We start from the raw sequence: 13,477 nt of genomic DNA, 5'->3' as shown, positions 1-13,477 counted from the left end.
AGGAGATACGACGAAACGCAGTGTCTAGTCCTTAACTGAATTCTGGGTCACAAAAGGACAGCGGTAGGGCAGTTTGTGAAGTCTGAATGAGGTGTGTAGATTAGATAATGGTATTATATTCATATTAATTTTCTGCCTTTGTGGATACAGAAGATGTTGATATTTGGGGACTTTGGATTGAAGGGTATGTGGCAAGTCTCTGAGCTATTTTTGAAACTTTATTGTGAGTCTGAAATTATTTTAAATAAAAGATTTTTTAATTAAAAAAATGTTTAAAGTGTGACATAAAGTTGTGAAACTGGTTTTTATCCATGAATCTGAAGACAACTCTGAAAGGAATACCAAGTTATTTTGAGCATTATGGGTGTCATGTACCTCTCAGGGCCAGTACATTTTAATGAGATGATACCCTTTTGCATGTATAAAAAGCCACACTTGTTACATTACCAGTCTTATTTTATTATAATCCCATGTGTATTCTTCTTCTTCAAACCCTATTAAAAAATTTTTCACATCCACTTCACTAGGTACCATTTGATATATCAGAATCTAAGTGACACCCCAGCTCACAGGGCCAGTGAACAGCCGAGGCAGAGCTGGAAGCAGGTGACAGGTGTCTGCTCCGTGTTCAGAGCTCCTTCCACTTGACACCTGCCTCTTGGTCTTACTTCCCTTCTGCAGAGCCCGCAAGACCCATGTCCCAAGGCATTTGACAGAGACCAAAGGGGCTGAAGTGGTGGGATAAGTAGGACAGACTCCACTTTTGTGAATTACTTTGCTTAAAGGGTCATCAGAATCGCTCTAAAGTTAAAAGAACGTTATAGTTAAAGTATGTTAGAAAATATTTTACATTCTGGGGAAGGAGAGAACCCTAATCCTTTCCCCCAGGAGCTGTAATAAGAGTGATAATAAGTAATACTTTCAACAATAAAGATCAATATTTTTAAAAGAGTGATAATAGTTAACATTTGTTGAGCAATTACTATTGCTATCATTGCTCCAAGTTATATGATAGCTCAGTGGTCGGCAAACTGCGGCTCGAGAGCCACATGCGGCTCGCGAGCCGCGGTTTGCCGCTCTGTTGACTAATGAGTTTGCTGACCACTCACCTAGACCCTCAATTTCAATAATTACAGGCTGTTGTTGTTCCTTGTGATTAAGCCCCTATCCCAGTGGTCGGCAAACTCATTAGTCAACAGAGCGGCAAACCACGGCTCGCGAGCCACATGTGGCTCGTGAGCCGCAGTTTGCTGACCACTGTGTTAGCTCATTTCATCTTGAAACAACCCTATATTGTAGATATACTATCCTTCCAGTTTCACAGATGAGAAAACTAAGGAACTGAGAATTTAAGCACCTTTCCCACAATCACACAGCTCAAAGATGAAGAGAGAACTCAGTGAGATCAAAATAGTCCAGGCTCTTTTTTTCTAGAATATTCAGGATGCGTTTGCCTCTTCTATAAACACTCTCAAAGTTCTCTGTGTCTTTTTAAAATCCACATCCCCTTGAAAACACTGTCCCCATCACCACAGCCTCTTTTCAGATCATTAAGAGGACTCACTGCAAATACTGAAAGCTAGAGCATCATTTTGTCCATCACACTTGATAGTGTTCACTCTGCCCAAAGAATCACACCTGAGAGACTAAAAGGAGACAGAATTTTTTAAATTGTGTATGTATGTGTATGTGTGTGTGTGTGTGTGTGTGTGTGTATACAGTCTCTACTCTTTTAAGTGCTTATAATCTCATCAAAGAAATCCTTTAAAATTAAGATTTTTTTTGTTTACTATGGGGGGGTTGGAAATTACTTTCTTCTCTGTTCATAAGAATTTGGTGGAGTGTGAATTAATATATTTTATCAGCCACAATTAGATACCAATCCTACACTTGCCAATGGTCAAGATGCATAATTCAACATCCAGGTTAAAAAAAAAATCTTGATTTGCTTGTTTAAAATTATAGTAAAATTATAGGATGATATATAATTTGTATATATGCATAAAATATCTCCAGAAAGCCATGGGGAAGGGAAATTGGTGCCTGGTAGAAAAGGGTGGGAGACTTTCTTATCTTTAACCTCTTTGTACCTTTTTATTTGAATAACCTAAACCTATCCCCAACTGAAATGTAAATAATTTTGTTTGAAATTTTCAAAGTCCCAATTTCAAAATCTGCCTTGGATGTTAGTTTTAGCATCTGTGACTCTTAAAATCTATGATTTGTGTCCTCTTTACTTTCCATGGGTACCTCAATTTCCCTTTCTTGACTAAAAGAACTGCGTGTCCCTTCATTTGATTTTATGATAAACTTGCTCCTGGCTTTAAGTCCAGTTGCCCGCGTTTACAGCACCCAGTAAAGTCAGGCGCAGAAGACAACCGCTTTCTAAGGCTTTAAAACACTCAGCTTTCACATCTCTGGCTCCCTCACCGCCTCCAACCGCAGGCTGCCAGGTCCTCCTTTCAGCGGCCTAGCCAAGTGCACCCTGGTCCCAGAGTGGCTGTGTGTGAACTGTGCTTCCAGGCACGATCATTAGGGCCCAGTGCTTCGTGTCCAAGTACCAGGTCAGAATGTATCCCATATCCTCCAAGCTAAAACTTCCTTCTTTAGCTGATCTATCCCAAGAGCAACTGAGATCTTAAATGTGTACCTAATCAGTCTCTCGGCATGTATTATTGTAGGTAAAAGTGTACTATTGTCGCTAGAATGGGCGTATTATGTTCCATACTTCACGTTCCGATAACTTTTTGTGGGTATGGAGGTGGGATAGTGTGGGGAATCTCACCCTGCAGTGCCCCCTACTGGTCATTTTAAGAAGAGGTTGAGAAGGGAAGGAATGGCAGTAACTTTCTAAATGGTGCTGAGAGAATAACCATGTGGCAGGGTTGAGGGTTTTTTTTCCCACCTACCCTTCAGATTGGGTATCTTTTTGGTACATATGCCATCTGGTCACAAGCTTATAGAGTATACTGAGGCACATTGGTGACAACCCAGTGTTAATAGAAGGGAGAGGCCCTTCAAAATATAGGGAGAGATAGAAGAGAACCCCTTCAGAGAGAACAGAATGCCTCAAATCTTCTTAAGAGCTCCTCCCTCCTTGTTCCCAGTCCAGACACGGTGGCCACAGTGGGACGTCGGTTTTATCTGCGGAAAACGCTATACTGAAATTTTCCTTGTCTTTCAAGGAAATAATAACTCTGGGAGGGTTTTTCATTTGAGTTCATGTGATTTCCTTGAACAGACTGGCTTTGTCTAACAACAACTTGGTTTGGGATTAGGTTGAACTGAGCGCTTTATGACTGGTGTTATACAAAGAGCCCAGTGGCCTGGGGTCCAACACACTCTAGGGAGCCAGGGGCAGCAGCAGGACCCTGAAAAATTCTGTTCACAAGCTCAGGTCCCAGAAGTTCCACTGTAGTTGGGTCATGATGCTGGAATAGAGTCTTTGTGAGACCCCACAAAGGATAGCTCTTTAATCTTCCATGCTAGGAAACAGGACTTGGGAAGAATAACAACCAGTGTTTGAATAGCACTTTACAAACCACATTCACATATGTTATTTCCTCATTGAATTCCTATAACCATCCCTACTTTAAAGATGAGAAAGCCGGGATTCAGAGAGGTAACTTGTGCCTGGGATTAGGCATACTAGTAAGTGAATCTGAACCTCGCCTATCTGACTCCAGGGTACTGAGTCAAGATACCATTCAGAAAACTCAGCTTCCAGCTTTTCTGGGGAAACTGTGGAAATTTCAATGGATATAAATGTGGGGGAGGAATAAACTTTCCTCTACCCTCAAGGTTCTTCTGTCTAGTCTAATAATCAAATAGACATTAGACAAATTAGCAAGGGGGAATAACCAAATTTAATACATACAATGTATGGGGACCCCACAAGCATGAGAGGTTCAGAGATAGAAAGGGGGATTAGGTATATAAGACATCCTGAGCTAGGGATGAGGTAATGCAGCTTGGGGCTTCAAAGGGTCATTGTGGGGGCATAAAAAGAACAGACATTTCATGAATAAAAGTTTGCCCTGCATACAGACAGTACTTAAAGGGAAGGGCTGAGGTTTCTCTTGAGCTTGAAGCTAAAACTGCCTTTAGCTCAAAGTAATCAGCATATTACTGAGGCACATCTTAGGGTGGCTCATTCTGAACCCCCACACAAAGAATCTGGCACTTTATTTCCTAGCTACTAATCCATAAACACAATATACTAGCTAAATATTATAAGCTGAGCCCACCAGCCAATAAATGCCCCTTTGAGACTACCCTAAAAATACTGATTTTTCTGTGTCTTCTTCAATTCCCTTAGATTAGAACTCTCTTCTTGAGAATTGATCATCTTCAACTACTTACACACAATTAGAAGGTCCCTTTCACCTGGTCAAGCTCTGGACCGCTCATTCTTTTCACCTTTTCTTGAGCCTGCCCATCCGTCTCTGGACCATTTCATTGCACAGGCACATATGATGTCCAGGGTTCCACCATGTTTATCCACAACCCACAGGAAGCTGTCGGTTGTTCCTCAAAGCTGAGTTGGGCTTTTTCACACTGACAAATCCCAGCACACGTTGTCTTCATAACAAATTCATTGTACTAATTTAACATTATATGTGAATTTTAATCATTTAGGTCTGGGGTATAGCTTTCACATTTTCTCAAACAGCATGGCAGATTTCATTAAATCAAATTATTTGCCAGCTTACCCTTGGGGGGAAAAAGGGGAGGGGGGACATTGTAATACTTTCAACAATAAAGATAAATTTTAAAAAATATATATTTTTATTGATTTCAGAGAGGGAGAGAGAGATAGAAACATCAATGATGAGAGAAAATCATTGATCGGCTGCCTCCTGCACGCCTCCCAAGTGGGGATTACACCCACAACTCAGGCATGTGCCCTGACCAGAAATCATTCATAGGTCAACGCTCAACCACTGAGCCACGCCAACTTGGCAAAGATAATTTTAAAAAAAAAGAAGAAGAAGAAGGAAGAACCCTAACTGGTTTGGCTCAGTGGATAGAGCGTCAGCCTGTGGACTGAAAGGTCCCAGGTTCGATTCCGGTCAAGGGCATGTACCTTGGTTGCAGGCACATCCCCAGTAGAGGGTTTGCAGGAGGCAGCTGATCGATGTTTCTCTCTCATCTATGTTTCTAACTCTCTGTCCCTCTCTCTTCCTCTCTGTAAAGAAATCAATAAAATATATTTTAAAAAATAAAAGTAAAAAAAGAAGGAAGACAAGTCCTAAATCCATAGGACAGGCCAGGAGGGTAGGCTGCATAGCTGAAAGCGCGGTGCCAGGGCAAAACTCCTTCTCTTCGAAGGGTTCAGGCTCATGAATCAGAATCAAAACCCTGTGGTAAGTAATGTAATAGAAATGAGTACAAAGCAAAAGTCCATGTTGCTAATCTTGGCTCATTCTTATAACCTATAAAAAGTTTTTGCTTTTGTTTTCGAGTGAATAACTGTCCAACCCAGTTACACCTTAACCACAAATTTAATAAGCATGTTTTGTATTTTTGTCCAAATTGTTACTAACATTTTGATACTTCAAAATCAATGCTCTTTGGGTTTGACTGTTTAATTATTGTAGCAGGTTGAATGACGGCTCCCAAAAAGATATGTTCACATCCTAACCCTGGGAACCTGTGAATGTGATCTCATTTTGAAAAAGGGTCTTTACAGACGTAATTAATTTAAGGATCTCAAGATCAGATCACTTTGGATTCCCTGGATGGGTAATGACAAGGATCCCTGTAAGAGACACCCAGCGGAGACCCAGAGAGAAGACCATGTGAAGATGGGGGCAGAGATTGGATTTATACAGACACAAACCAAGAAACGCATGGATCCCCCCAGAAACCACAATAGTTAAGGAAGTATTCTCCCCTCCAGTCTTTGGGGGAAGGTCAATCCTGCAGACACCTTGATTTTAGACTTCTGCCTCCAGAACTGAGAGAGAATACATTTCTGTTGTTTTGAGCCACCAAGTTCGGATAGCTTGTTATGAAAAATTATCACTGTGTTTAAACACTACTGTGTGTCCCTTTGTCTTTATTCATAGGAGTTAGATGTTGTGTGAAGGGGGCCATCAAGGAGCATACAGACCCCAAGGACACAGGGTTAGGGATCAAGTTAGAGGAGACTGTGAATAACAGGGTTTTTTAGGGTTCAACGGGAAACAATGGGAAGTATGAATGGGGTGTAAGCAGGGAGGGGTGGTTTCTGAAGGCAGGGTGCCATTCAGACATTCAGTTTCCAGAGTCCAGACACGGGATGAAAACTGTGTCAGAGGGAGAACCAATGGGAATTAATACACTAAGAATAAAGAATTTCAACCAGGTATCAAACCTTAGAGCAGGAAAAGGTAATGCTTCTGTCCAAACTGAGAATGCTAGGAGGAAAAGCTGGTTCAAATGGCAGCTTAACCAATGGCCATTGGAACTCCTGAGGCCGGCACGCTCCTCAGGTGGCTCACCTAGAGGTGTTGAACATGTCAGCAATTTAACTTCCCAGTCCCGTCAGAGAGATCCAAGGGTTGTTAAGTCCTCAGCGGTGAACAGGATGTAGTCACACAAAAATACCAGTAAGATGCAAAAGGTATAAAGGAAACTCTAACCTGCTCAATTGTATTGTAGTAGCATGAGCTAATAATATTTTCAGGAGTTAATTTTTCCTCTTTAAAAAAAATTCAAAGATCTTTGTGGTAATGAGAGAGTTCTGTATCTTGATCATGGTGGTGTTTAAACATACTAGTAGCTACACATGTGATAAAATGCACAGAACTAGTCACACACACACACACACACACACACACAAATGAGTGCATGTAAAACTGGTAAAAGTCTGTGGGTTGTACCTGTGGCGAGCCGGCACGGCCATGGCATACTCAGCCCCAGGGTGCCTTATGTGCCACACCAACTCTGCCAGGTTCAGTGACCCTGAGAGGGGGCGGTGAAGGATTGAGAAAAGACAGACAAGAGAATGAAAGCTGGGTCTGGGTGGGACACTGCTCCCGGATGGAGAGACAGCAACAGGGACTACAAGCCGTGTCTTTATTTTATAGCCAGATGCCACGAGGCAAAGTAAGGGCGTGGTCAAGATGTTTACAACATTCTCGTGGGTTTCAATCCTACTCAATTACATGCACCTGATCAAGCTTTGTTTACTTGCAGCCTGTTATCACTTAGGCACGTGGGGCCACGTGTTCGGACCATAGGTTCAAGCTTACAACTACAGCTGTTGGCTATCATTGTGCGGGGAGGGCTCTGCCCTCCAGGCTGGGACTTACACGTGGCCATGAGAGGACTGTGCCCTCTCATCAGTCCAAGGCTTGAACCTGTCCAACCTCTGTAGCCGCTTTCCACAGTACCAATGTCAATTTTCTGTTTTGATATTGTACTCTAGCTCGGCAAGATGTTACCTGGGGGCGGGGGCGGGCGGGGGGACTGGGTAAAGGACTTCTCTGTTCTATTTTTACAACTTCCTATAAATCTGTAATTGTTTCAAAGTAAAACTTTTTTAAACGAATTTGAGAGTAAGGAGTGTTACTGTGACTCTGATCCATCCAAGAGAGAGAGGGTCTGCTTGTGGGACCGCTGTCAGCATTCGAAGCGCACCCTGGAAGAAGGAAGGCTGGCCCACGCAGCTTCCTCCGAGTCCTAGAAATCAAGACTCCGTGGCAGCTCCTTCCCTCCTCCCAGGATGCCCACGCTAGAGACACACATAAAAAGCCGTGGCAAACGCTGGACGCTGGCTCAGGAAACCCTTCCCGAATGCCGCCCATCGCCCGTTTGGAGCCCTCTCACACATCACACATGGTTCTCGGTTCTCTTGGCTCCTCACTTTGGCTCCCGCTCTGCTTGTTTCTTAGGGTGGAGCTGGTAATGGTGCCCCGGACTGCTGGCACTGACTTAAGGCTTTGTGGGAAAAGACTTAGGCATCACCTCTCAGCTCCAAAAACTAATGTGTCTCTGGAAAACAAAGCTGGAGTTCAGAGGGATCAATGATGCTTCCTGGTTCCTTATCCATCCAATCTGATGAGTTATTTTCAATGTCTTTGTTCTGGTTTATGCTCATCTAGCAACAACTGATCCTGATTTGGTCTTTCAAGTGATTTGCTCACTGGAAGAGAGTGACCAGAGAAAATAACCAACATGTATTATCATAGCTATTACATTTCTCTTTGTAAATAAATCAATCTCCATTGAACAAATTGATTGATTTACTGGTTCCAAATAGCCTCAGCAATCTTAAGAAAGAAGAACAAAGTTGGAGGGATCACAATGCCATATATCAAACAAGGCCACTGTAATTAAAACAGCCTGGTACTGGCACTAGAACAGGCATATAGACCTGCGGTCAGCAAACTGCGGCTCTTTGGCCCCTTGAGTGTGGCTCTTCCACAAAATACCACGGCCTGGGCAAGTCTATTTTGAAGAAGTGGTGTTAGAAGAAGTTTAAAAAATTTGGCTCTCAAAAGAAATTTCAATTGTTGTACTGTTTTTATTTGGCTCTGTTGACTAATGAGTTTGCCGACCACTGATATAGACCAATGGAATAAAATAGAGACTCCAGAAATCAACCCATGACAATATGGCCAATTAATAGTTGACAAAGGAGGCAAGAACATACAATGGAGTAAACACAGTCTCTTCAACAAATGGTGTTGGGAACATTGGATAGGTACATGCAAAAAAAAAAATGAAACTAGACCATCAACTTACACTATAAACTAGAATAAACTCAAAGTGGATAAAATGCTTACATATAAGTCACAAAGCCATACAAATCCTAGAGGAAAACACAGGCAGTAAAATCTCAGACATCTCACATAGCAGTATTTTCACTGATACATATCCTAGAGCCGTGGTCGGCAAACTGCGGCTCGCGAGCCACATGCGGCTCTTTGGCCCCTTGAATGTGGCTCTTCCACAAAATACCACGGCCTGGGCAAGTCTATTTTGAAGAAGTGGCGTTAGAAGAAGTTTAAGTTTAAAAAATTTGGCTCTCAAAAGAAATTTCAATCATTGTACTGTTGATATTTGGCTCTGTTGACTAATGAGTTTGCCGACCACTGGGCTAGGGCAAGAGGAACAAAGAAAAAAATAAGCTAAAGGCACTACATCAAACTAAAAAGCTTCTGCACAGCAACAGAAACGACCAACAAAATGAAAAGGCAGCCCACTGCATGGGAGAATATTCATTAATGATACATCTGATACGGGGTTAATTTCCAAATTATACAAAGAACTTATACAACTCAAAACCAGGAAGAGAAACAACCCAATTTAAAAATGGGCAAAGGACTTTAACTGACACTTCTCCAAAGAGGACATACAGATGGCCGAGAGACATTTTAAAATGCTCAATATCACTAATCATCAGAGAGATGCAAACTTAAAACTACAATGAGTTATCACCTCAGACCTGCCAAAACGGCTACTGCCAATAAATCAACAAACAAGTGCTGGAGAGGATACGGAGAAAAGGGAACCCTCATACACTGCTGGTAGGAGTGCAGACAGGTACAGCCACTGGAAAACAGTATGAAGGTTCCTCAAAAAATTGAAAATGGAACTGCTGTTCGACCCAGCAATCCCACTTCTGGAAACATATCCTAAGAATTCCGAAACACCAACCAGAAAGAATGTATGCGCCCCTATGTTCACAGCAGCTCAATTTATAATAGCTAAGATCTGGAAATAGCCCAGTGCCCATCAGTTAATGAGTGAATGAAAAAGCTGTGGTACATTTACACAATGGAATACTGTGCAGCTGTATAAAAGAAGGGTCTCTTACCCTTTAAGACATCATGAGTGGACCTGGAGATTGTTATGCTAAGCCAGTGGTCGGCAAACTCCTTAGTCCACAGAGCCAAATATCAACAGGACAACGGTTGAAATTTCTTTTGAGAGCCCAATTTTTTAAACTTAAACGTCTTCTAATGCCACTTCTTCAAAATAGACTCGCCCAGGCCGTGGTATTTTGTGGAAGAGCCACACTCAAGGGGCCAAAGAGCCGCATGTGGCTGGCGAGCCGCAGTTGGCCGACCACGGTGCTAAACGAATAAGCCAGTTAGAGAAAGACAAATATCACATGATCTCACTTATATGTGGAATCTAATGAACAAAATATACTGAAGAACAAAATAGGCCCAGAGGTATAGATGTGTGGAACAGAATGACAGATCTCAGAGGGAATGGGGGTGGAGGGAACGGGAAGTGGTTAACCAAAGAACATATATGCATAACCCATGGACACAGACAATAGTGTGGGGAAGGCCTGAGATAGGGCAGGAGTGGCCTGGAGGGGGGCAGAGAAAGGGAGGAAAGGGGATATCTGCAGTGCTGTCACCAGTAAATAATTTTTTTTTAAAATATTCAACATGCATCACTCCCCCTTTCAGGAACCTTGTTACAGCCTCTACAAAGTAACTGCATCCACAGGGTTTGATGCCGGTGAGGCATGGCACACACTCGAAGGTAGCTTCCCAGAGGCATATCAGAAAAATCAGACCTAATGACATGCAACTCCCCACGCAGCCCTGCCCAGTGAGCACCTGGGGGGCCCAGCCCAGGGTAAAGCGGACGAGTCCCCCCTCTCCTGCTTCAGAGAGATGTGTGTGGAAGAAGGTAAAGGGTGATAAAACCTGTTTGGTGCACAGAAAAGATCTCATCACCAGAAAAACTATATGCACCTGAAAATTAAAAGTAATTATTATTAGTGAGAAATGGAATAATTAGTCTATTTTGCAGCGGAAAACCAGAGAGGTGTCATCTTCCTGCTCTGAGTTCCTATTGGACGCCTCTAAGGGAGAGCCGGGCCTGTCCTGTCCTTTATCCCAGGAAGCGTAGTGTCCTGATCAGGGAAGGGCGGCACTACCCAAGTTCCATGGGGCTTTCCGGGGAAGAAGGAGTAGGACGCTGAGTGAGAAAAACTTCCACAAAACCTTTTACAGGATAGAACACGTGGAACACACCAAAGAGAAGGCCTCATTGGTGTGGGATTGGAGAGTATTTCCTCCTTTTCCTTGTAATGATTCAAACACTGAGGGATGCCATGCAAAAATGAGAAAGCAGGGGGTTAGGGGCGGGGGAATTCTGGTGGAGCTCGCGTATGAAACATATGGAATAAGTTATTGAAAAAGTGGCTCTAACAGAGTTTATGAAAGCTGAGGAGGGGCAGTTATGCTTCTTTTGGAGACAGAGAAGATTGAGGGTGTGGTGAAAAAATAGCAAAACCTAATTAAGATAAACCAAAAACAGAGGAGAAATTTGGGCCAGATGACCTTTCACCTTCCCTAGAATGATTTATGTACTTAGGAATAGCTAGACTGGGCTGGATTTCTGGGGGTGGATGTTGCTGGTGAACCTGCATGAATCTAGCATTTCTGCAGGAATTCTGGGCAGAGCGATAGTTCTCCCGGCAGTGCTAACGTCAAGCATTCTTGGTGATGAGGTTTCGTATTTAAGTAGGACAAACCATTACTATATCTTAGACTTGTGCAGCTCACTCTGACAAGAGGAAAAGATGAGTGATAGGGGAAAGGCGGGAGGTAGGAAGAAAAGGACCAAAAAAATCAGATTGTACAGCGATCTGAAGGAAAAAATGACTCACTTTTTTTAATGCCCTAATCTAGTCTTTTATCTCTATTGTAGAATAGTTTCTCTATTTGTGACTTACGAGTATTAGAGGTGAACAGAGACCCAACTGTGCCTAAAGACCCAATCAGATCTAACCAGGGGATTGCATAATAGCTTGAGCTAAAGAGGGTGGGGCTGAATAAAGATGTCAGCCAAATGTCAGCGTGTCTAACTGATGAACTGTCACAAGGGAAAGCAGAAGCCAGGATCCCAAGGAGATGAAATGTCTGATGGAGAAATTTTACTGGGTGTCAGGTGTGGGTGGGGAGATTGGGAGAACGCAGAGTCTAAGGCCCAAAATGTCAGCTGAAGGTTGACCCTGAAAGCTCTCCTAAAGGTTGAGATCCATGGAAGGATTAGGAAATCAACATAGTCCATTCTGCTCCAGAATTTTTAAAAATAAGACAGGGCATTGTCCTCGGCGGCCCAGCTCTGCCTCCTGCTTCAACAGTGTTCCGGGCGGCAAAGCCCCAGGGACCCCCTGCCTCCAGCCTCCGCCCCTCCTGCGTCTCCTCCATCTCCACCTTCACAGCCACCTGCGGGCCCGGCCGCACCCCGGCTTCCCACCTTCACTCCTCATTGCCGAACCACCAGGGGCTCCCCATTCGCCAGAATGCCCCACCGAACCACCAGGGGCTCCCCATTCGCCAGAATGCCCCACCCAACCACCAGGAGCTCCCCATTCGCCAGAATGCCCCACCGAGGTGAAGGCTGCGCCCCCCGCCCGACAGTGGCCTCTGCGGCCCACACCTACCTCTCTCGGGGCTTCATTTCCACCGCGACGTGCGGCTCCTGAGTTGGCGGAGCAGCAGCGGAGGGCGCGGAGCCTCTGAGAGCCGCCACCCCAGCGCGGCCGGCCTCTCCCAGGACGTGCTGAGCCTCCCCAGGCGAGGGGACCGCACTCAGGTCATGGCAGCCGCCTGGCCTGGGAGAGGAGCCTGACCAGGACCCCTGGGGAGCGGCAGGCCCTGGGTCTCCCCGCAGGCCCTCAGCTCCCTGACTTCCTGCAGAACCACTTCCGGGGCGAGGAGGTGCAGCTCATCCAGAAGAGGGGCCACACCTGACTCCCCTCCACAGGCGGCGGCCCGGGCTGGGCTGGGCGAGTGTCTCTCGGAAAGGCTCACCCTCCAGCAGGTCTAGGAGCCTGAGGGGCCCAGAGGCCTTTGAGGGGCCCCTCTGCACCCCCTGGGGCCTGGCTTTTACCTGAGCCTCTTCCCGGAACTACTAGCCGTTCTTCTAACCACCCTGGAGCCCTCTCCCGTGCACTGGGCCAAATGAAACAATAACGCTTTTTGCAGCAAAAAAAAAAAAAAAAGACAGGATAGGGTAAGTTGAAATAGGATAAGATATAAAATAGACTAGAGTAGACTGTACTGGAAGAGTGCATTACATTCTGTACTAAGGGTAAATATTGTTCAATGAAACTTAAGTCAGGGGTATGTATGCACATGTGTACACTGGGTCATCATATAAAATATACATCTTATGATGTGTATTTACAAAAAAAAATCTGAAACCATTGATAAGCAGAGGCTTAAGGGCAATAGGGAAAAGAGGAAAGATTTGTAAAATTCACAAAGATTCAAGTTCTTAGCAAATGCAAGAGTCCTAATGCCTCCTTGAAGAATGGAAACCCAAAGAAACAAATAATGTGCCCAAGGTGCTAGGGTTCATGACATTGCAGAAACTGGTATCTTTGTGCTTGTAGTATAAGTGCCTAACGTTAAGTTTTTTAATTGTTGAGGCATCCATTTCAAAAGACATCCATCTTGAATAAACATATTGCTAAACACAGCTACTAACAAAATAACCAGATAAGGAATTA

This window comes from Plecotus auritus (genome assembly GCF_963455305.1).
Source record: "Plecotus auritus genome assembly, chromosome: 11".
In the NCBI taxonomy this organism is placed as follows: Eukaryota; Metazoa; Chordata; class Mammalia; order Chiroptera; family Vespertilionidae; genus Plecotus; species Plecotus auritus.
This window is presented reverse-complemented; position numbering follows the sequence as displayed.